Genomic DNA, 8,352 nt, shown 5'->3' with positions numbered 1-8,352 from the left:
GCCAAAACCAAAAACGCTCAGCTGAGTTGCTACATAGCACTTGGCTCTTAGACACCACCTCGGAAAACCACCTCACCTTCTCAAGCCGTTTGCTGACATCAAGCTGGGACCCTCTGACGCCGCAAGCTGAACCTGCAAGAAGAGACCTGCTTAGACACAACCCAAATAGACAGGCAGCTCCCAGCGAATCCCATCTCCGGCTGCGTTACCTTCACCGCTCGGCCACCGAACCTCCATCACCTTGGGCTGACACGTTGAGGACGCGCTCCACCTGCAATCCACAAGCAGTCAAGGACGGCTGTACCTTCACGGACTCGAGGACACATGAACAACAACTGCTGCTTCACGCAACTCACCGTTGCTCTCTTCACCCAAGCCAGCTCCTCTGCCACTCTACTGCTTTGCCCACGGCCCCGTACCTTCAAAGCAAAACCAAAACCCATTATCTAGTCGCACAGCCCCCGGCCACATCTTCCCACCGACACCGCAGCAGACCCACCTCGCTACGGCACTCGACCCGCACGCATCTCCATCCGTGCCTCTCGGCGCACAGGTCCGGCCTCTACACCTGAAAAACGCAACGGCAAAGGCATCACCCTGACGCTCAGCAACGCCCTAAGAAATCCAAGCCTCCCGCTTGCTTTTACTGAGGCCGCCTCTACTGGGCCTTACAGCCAAGCAAAGCTGGTCCACAACCAAACCCAAACAGGAATTGCCGCTCCCTTCATGTACAAACCCCTTCGCCACCGCTCCCACTGCCTTCTCCCACGCAGTTTCGGTCGTCCCCTCCGTGGCTCCGGAGAGTAGCAGAAACTACCCTCCTCCCCCGCCGCACCAAGGGCTGCTACTTCTGCCAAGTAATGGACGCCCCTAGACTGCAACGTCTAGTCTCGTCAAAACCTTAAGCACGCAATCAGGCCACTCTACCTCGGCTCACTCTTATCAATTCCTCTACGCACCGGGCAGAGCAGCTCCAACCAGACACAAATACACACAGAACACCAGCACACAAGACCAACGTCGGGAACCGGGCACAAAAGAAGACTCACAGCGACAAAGAGGACTCCGGGACCACCCCTGCCAATGGGCAAGGCAATGGACAGGGCTCCGAGGGAGAACCTACGGCAGCCCTGGAAAAGCCATGAACCGTGCAGGGTTCCAAAGAGATGTGGCCGCAACTGGCTAGACGGACGGGCAAGAAGCCCCTTTTAAAGGCCTAAAGATGCAGAGGATGCGCGGAACGAGTCCCACAACAGGGATCCAAGAAAACGGAAGAGTACCTCTTCCAGATGGCGAGGCGGGCTGCAAGGCCGCAGCAAAAGCCCGGCGTGCCTTGACCACAAAAGAGGACATCAAGACCTGCAGAAAACTTCAGACGCGGCACGGTGACTAGACAGACTAGACCCCAACAGATACAGGCTGGAACTGCCCTGCCCATGCAGGGTTTGGGCTCACAAGTACGCCCCTCTGCCTTCACCGGCCCAAAGGCGACTCTCCCTGCACAGCCTAGGCTACCTTCAAAACCCCTCCCTGCTAGCCCCAGCCCGCCTCCCGCTTCCCACCTCTGCTCCCTCAACTTAGCTTTCAGAGGGACACGACTCAAGCTGTCCTGGGCCAAAGCAGCTCAAATCACAGCGGCTAACGGTAATAATCCTGCAGTCACGGGGTTCCTCTTCAGCATCTGCAAGAAAAAAACAAAGAGGAAAACACAGTGCCAGCCGTCGGCACCACACCGCTCGCCGCCAACATCTTCTACTACGCCCCATCATCCATCGCAAAACCACACGGGCATTCTGCTCATCTGCCCCTTGCTCGCTCAAACGTCAGAACCGGCAGCTGACACGGCCTGGGGCACCTGCAGTTCCAAGACCAAAAGCTCCTTTTGTGACCATGAGAAATCTACACTCCCACGCTCCTCCTCACGACGACCCAGTCTCCCCTCAGGCGCTCACCCTCTTCCAGACGCTCCCCGAACAGCACCTGCCAAAACCAAAAACGCTCAGCTGAGTTGCTACATAGCACTTGGCTCTTAGACACCACCTCGGACAACCACCTCACCTTCTCACGCCGTTTGCTGACACCAAGCTGGGCCCCTCTGACGCCGCAGGCTGAACCTGCAAGAAGAGACCTGCTTAGACACAACCCAAATAGACAGGCAGCTCCCAGCGAATCCCATCTCCGGCTGCGTTACCTTCACCGCTCGGCCACCGAACCTCCATCACCTTGGGCTGACACGTCGAGGACGCGCTCCACCTGCAATCCACAAGCAGTCAAGGACGGCTGTACCTTCACGGACTCGAGGACACATGAACAACAACTGCTGCTTCACGCAACTCACCGTTGCTCTCTTCACCCAAGCCAGCTCCTCTGCCACTCTACTGCTTTGCCCACGGCCCCGTACCTTCAAAGCAAAACCAAAACCCATTATCTAGTCGCACAGCCCCCGGCCACATCTTCCCACCGACACCGCAGCAGACCCACCTCGCTATGGCACTCGACCCGCACGCATCTCCGTCCGTGCCTCTCGGCGCACAGGTCCGGCCTCTACATCTGAAAAACACAACAGCAAAGACATCACCCTGACGCTCAGCAACGCCCTAAGAAATCCAAGCCTCTCGCTTGCTTTTACTGAGGCCGCCTCTACTGGGCATTACAGCCAAGCAAAGCTGGTCCACAACCAAACCCAAACATGAATTGCCGCTCCCTTCACGTACAAACCCCTTCGCCACCGCTCCCACTGCCTTCTCCCACGCAGTTTTGGTCGTCCCTTCCGTGGCTCCAGAGAAGAGCAGAAACTACCCTCCTCACCCGCCACACCAAGGGCTGCTACTTCTGCAAAGTAATGGACGCCCCTAGACTGCAATAGTAATGGACGCCCCTAGACTGCAACGTCTAGTCTCGTCAAAACCTTAAGCCCGCAATCAGGCCACTCTACCTCGGCTGACTCTTAGCAATTCCTCTACGCACCAGGCAGAGCAGCTCCAACCAGACACAAATACACACAGAACACCAGCACACAAGACCAACGTCGCGAACCGGGGACAAATGAAGACTCACAGCGACAAAGAGGACTCCGGGACCATCCCTGCCAATGGGCAAGGCAATGGACAGGGCTCCGAGGGAGAACCTACGGCAGCCCTGGAAAAGCCATGAACCGTGCAGGGTTCCAAAGAGATGTGGCCGCAACTGGCTAGATGGACGGGCAAGAAGCCCCTTTTAAAGGCCTAAAGATGCAGAGGATGCGCGGAACGAGTCCCACAACAGGGATCCAAGAAAACGGAAGAGTACCTCTTCCGGATGGCGAGGCGGGCTGCAAGGCCGCAGCAAAAGCCCGGCGTGCCTTGACCACAAAAGAGGACATCAAGACCTGCAGAAAACTTCAGACGCGGCACGGTGACTAGACAGACTAGACCCCAACAGATACAGGCTGGAACTGCCCTGCCCATGCAGGGTTTGGGCTCACAAGTACACCCCTCTGCCTTCACCGGCCCAAAGACGACTCTCCCTGCACAGCCTAGGCTACCTTCAAAACCCCTCCCTGCTAGCCCCAGCCCGCCTCCCGCTTCCCACCTCTGCTCCCTCAACTTAGCTTTCAGAGGGACACGACTCAAGCTGTCCTGGGCCAAAGCAGCTCAAATCACAGCGGCTAACGGTAATAATCCTGCAGTCACGGGGTTCCTCTTCAGCATCTGCAAGAAAAAACAAAGAGGAAAACACAGTGCCAGCCGTCGGCACCACACCGCTCGCCGCCAACATCTTCTACTACGCCCCATCATCCATCGCAAAACCACACGGGCATTCTGCTCACCTGCCCCTTGCTCGCTCAAACGTCAGAACCGGCAGCTGACACGGCCTGGGGCACCTGCAGTTCCAAGACCAAAAGCTCCTTTTGTGACCATGAGAAATCTACACTCCCACGCTCCTCCTCACGACGACCCAGTCTCCCCTCAGGCGCTCACCCTCTTCCAGACGCTCCCCGAACAGCACCTGCCAAAACCAAAAACGCTCAGCTGAGTTGCTACATAGCACTTGGCTCTTAGACACCACCTCGGACAACCACCTCACCTTCTCACGCCGTTTGCTGACACCAAGCTGGGCCCCTCTGACGCCGCAGGCTGAACCTGCAAGAAGAGGCCTGCTTAGACACAACCCAAATAGACAGGCAGCTCCCAGCGAATCCCGTCTCCGGCTGCGTTACCTTCACCGCTCGGCCACCGAACCTCCATCACCTTGGGCTGACACGTCGAGGACGCGCTCCACCTGCAATCCACAAGCAGTCAAGGACGGCTGTACCTTCACGGACTCGAGGACACATGAACAACAACTGCTGCTTCACGCAACTCACCGTTGCTCTCTTCACCCAAGCCAGCTCCTCTGCCACTCTACTGCTTTGCCCACGGCCCCGTACCTTCAAAGCAAAACCAAAACCCATTATCTAGTCGCACAGCCCCCGGCCACATCTTCCCACCGACACCGCAGCAGACCCACCTCGCTATGGCACTCGACCCGCACGCATCTCCGTCCGTGCCTCTCGGCGCACAGGTCCGGCCTCTACATCTGAAAAACACAACAGCAAAGACATCACCCTGACGCTCAGCAACGCCCTAAGAAATCCAAGCCTCTCGCTTGCTTTTACTGAGGCCGCCTCTACTGGGCCTTACAGCCAAGCAAAGCTGGTCCACAACCAAACCCAAACATGAATTGCCGCTCCCTTCACGTACAAACCCCTTCGCCACCGCTCCCACTGCCTTCTCCCACGCAGTTTTGGTCGTCCCTTCCGTGGCTCCAGAGAAGAGCAGAAACTACACTCCTCACCCGCCACACCAAGGGCTGCTACTTCTGCAAAGTAATGGACGCCCCAAGACTGCAATAGTAATGGACGCCCCTAGACTGCAACGTCTAGTCTCGGGAAAACCTTAAGCCCGCAATCAGGCCACTCTACCTCGGCTGACTCTTAGCAATTCCTCTACGCACCAGGCAGAGCAGCTCCAACCAGACACAAATACACACAGAACACCAGCACACAAGACCAACGTCGCGAACCGGGGACAAAAGAAGACTCACAGCGACAAAGAGGACTCCGGGACCACCCCTGCCAATGGGCAAGGCAATGGACAGGGCTCCGAGGGAGAACCTACGGCAGCCCTGGAAAAGCCATGAACCGTGCAGGGTTCCAAAGAGATGTGGCCGCAACTGGCTAGATGGACGGGCAAGAAGCCCCTTTTAAAGGCCTAAAGATGCAGAGGATGCGCGGAACGAGTCCCACAACAGGGATCCAAGAAAACGGAAGAGTACCTCTTCCGGATGGCGAGGCGGGCTGCAAGGCCGCAGCAAAAGCCCGGCGTGCCTTGACCACAAAAGAGGACATCAAGACCTGCAGAAAATTTCAGACGCGGCACGGTGACTAGACAGACTAGACCCCAACAGATACAGGCTGGAACTGCCCTGCCCATGCAGGGTTTGGGCTCACAAGTACGCCCCTCTGCCTTCACCGGCCCAAAGACGACTCTCCCTGCACAGCCTAGGCTACCTTCAAAACCCCTCCCTGCTAGCCCCAACCCGCCTCCCGCTTCCCACCTCTGCTCCCTTAACTTAGCTTGCAGAGGGACACGACTCAAGCTGTCCTGGGCCAAAGCAGCTCAAATCACAGCAGATAACGGTAATAATCCTGCAGTCACGGGGTTCCTCTTCAGCATCTGCAAGAAAAAACAAAGAGGAAAACACAGTGCCAGCCGTCGGCACCACACCGCTCGCCGCCAACATCTTCTACTACGCCCCGTCACCCATCGCAAAACCACACGGGCATTCTGCTCACCTGCCCCTTGCTCGCTCAAACGTCAGAACCGGCAGCTGACACGGCCTGGGGCACCTGCAGTTCCAAGACCAAAAGCTCCTTTTGTGACCATGAGAAATCTACACTCCCACGCTCCTCCTCACGACGACCCAGTCTCCCCTCAGGCGCTCACCCTCTTCCAGACGCTCCCCGAACAGCACCTGCCAAAACCAAAAACGCTCAGCTGAGTTGCTACATAGCACTTGGCTCTTAGACACCACCTCGGACAACCACCTCACCTTCTCAAGCCGTTTGCTGACACCAAGCTGGGCCCCTCTGACGCCGCAGGCTGAACCTGCAAGAAGAGACCTGCTTAGACACAACCCAAATAGACAGGCAGCTCCCAGCGAATCCCATCTCCGGCTACGTTACCTTCACCGCTCGGCCACCGAACCTCCATCACCTTGGGCTGACACGTCGAGGACGCGCTCCACCTGCAATCCACAAGCAGTCAAGGACGGCTGTACCTTCACGGACTCGAGGACACATGAACAACAACTGCTGCTTCACGCAACTCACCGTTGCTCTCTTCACCCAAGCCAGCTCCTCTGCCACTCTACTGCTTTGCCCACGGCCCCGTACCTTCAAAGCAAAACCAAAACCCATTATCTAGTCGCACAGCCCCCGGCCACATCTTCCTACCGACACCGCAGCAGACCCACCTCGCTATGGCACTCGACCCGCACGCATCTCCGTCCGTGCCTCTCGGCGCACAGGTCCGGCCTCTACATCTGAAAAACACAACAGCAAAGACATCACCCTGACGCTCAGCAACGCCCTAAGAAATCCAAGCCTCTCGCTTGCTTTTACTGAGGCCGCCTCTACTGGGCCTTACAGCCAAGCAAAGCTGGTCCACAACCAAACCCAAACATGAATTGCCGCTCCCTTCACGTACAAACCCCTTCGCCACCGCTCCCACTGCCTTCTCCCACGCAGTTTTGGTCGTCCCTTCCGTGGCTCCAGAGAAGAGCAGAAACTACACTCCTCACCCGCCACACCAAGGGCTGCTACTTCTGCAAAGTAATGGACGCCCCAAGACTGCAACGTCTAGTCTCGTCAAAACCTTAGGCCCGCAATCAGGCCACTCTACCTCGGCTGACTCTTAGCAATTCCTCTACGCACCAGGCAGAGCAGCTCCAACCAGACACAAATACACACAGAACACCAGCACACAAGACCAACGTCGCGAACCGGGGACAAATGAAGACTCACAGCGACAAAGAGGACTCCGGGACCATCCCTGCCAATGGGCAAGGCAATGGACAGGGCTCCGAGGGAGAACCTACGGCAGCCCTGGAAAAGCCATGAACCGTGCAGGGTTCCAAAGAGATGTGGCCGCAACTGGCTAGATGGACGGGCAAGAAGCCCCTTTTAAAGGCCTAAAGATGCAGAGGATGCGCGGAACGAGTCCCACAACAGGGATCCAAGAAAACGGAAGAGTACCTCTTCCGGATGGCGAGGCGGGCTGCAAGGCCGCAGCAAAAGCCCGGCGTGCCTTGACCACAAAAGAGGACATCAAGACCTGCAGAAAACTTCAGACGCGGCACGGTGACTAGACAGACTAGACCCCAACAGATACAGGCTGGAACTGCCCTGCCCATGCAGGGTTTGGGCTCACAAGTACGCCCCTCTGCCTTCACCGGCCCAAAGACGACTCTCCCTGCACAGCCTAGGCTACCTTCAAAACCCCTCCCTGCTAGCCCCAGCCCGCCTCCCGCTTCCCACCTCTGCTCCCTCAACTTAGCTTGCAGAGGGACACGACTCAAGCTGTCCTGGGCCAAAGCAGCTCAAATCACAGCGGCTAACGGTAATAATCCTGCAGTCACGGGGTTCCTCTTCAGCATCTGCAAGAAAAAACAAAGAGGAAAACACAGTGCCAGCCGTCGGCACCACACCGCTCGCCGCCAACATCTTCTACTACGCCCCGTCACCCATCGCAAAACCACACGGGCATTCTGCTCACCTGCCCCTTGCTCGCTCAAACGTCAGAACCGGCAGCTGACACGGCCTGGGGCACCTGCAGTTCCAAGACCAAAAGCTCCTTTTGTGACCATGAGAAATCTACACTCCCACGCTCCTCCTCACGACGACCCAGTCTCCCCTCAGGCGCTCACCCTCTTCCCGACGCTCCCCGAACAGCACCTGCCAAAACCAAAAACGCTCAGCTGAGTTGCTACATAGCACTTGGCTCTTAGACACCACCTCGGAAAACCACCTCACCTTCTCAAGCCGTTTGCTGACATCAAGCTGGGCCCCTCTGACGCCGCAGGCTGAACCTGCAAGAAGAGACCTGCTTAGACACAACCCAAATAGACAGGCAGCTCCCAGCGAATCCCATCTCCGGCTGCGTTACCTTCACCGCTCGGCCACCGAACCTCCATCACCTTGGGCTGACACGTCGAGGACGCGCTCCACCTGCAATCCACAAGCAGTCAAGGACGGCTGTACCTTCACGGACTCGAGGACACATGAACAACAACTGCTGCTTCACGCAACTCACCGTTGCTCTCTTCACCCAA

At 57.2% G+C, this 8,352-nt stretch overlaps 2 long non-coding RNA genes across 2 annotated transcripts; both read right to left on the bottom strand.

The window, feature by feature from the left end:
* Positions 1–3,637: 3,637 nt before the first annotated feature.
* On the bottom strand, positions 3,638–3,989 carry LOC138729277 (uncharacterized). The gene is made up of 3 exons (XR_011338864.1): positions 3,960–3,989; positions 3,809–3,886; positions 3,638–3,689 (listed from the first exon to the last, which is right to left on the bottom strand). It is a non-coding gene; the product is annotated as an uncharacterized lncRNA (long non-coding RNA).
* A 1,659-nt stretch (positions 3,990–5,648) lies between these two features.
* LOC138729353 (uncharacterized) lies at positions 5,649–6,129 on the bottom strand. Its single transcript, XR_011338874.1, has 4 exons — positions 6,073–6,129; positions 5,967–5,994; positions 5,816–5,893; positions 5,649–5,696 (listed from the first exon to the last, which is right to left on the bottom strand). It is a non-coding gene; the product is annotated as an uncharacterized lncRNA (long non-coding RNA).
* Positions 6,130–8,352: the final 2,223 nt, after the last annotated feature.

This window comes from Phaenicophaeus curvirostris, chromosome 20, assembly GCF_032191515.1.
Source record: "Phaenicophaeus curvirostris isolate KB17595 chromosome 20, BPBGC_Pcur_1.0, whole genome shotgun sequence".
Classification (NCBI taxonomy): domain Eukaryota; kingdom Metazoa; phylum Chordata; class Aves; order Cuculiformes; family Cuculidae; genus Phaenicophaeus; species Phaenicophaeus curvirostris.
The sequence above is the reverse complement of the archived record's forward strand: the minus strand, read 5'-3'. Positions and strand labels throughout refer to the sequence as shown.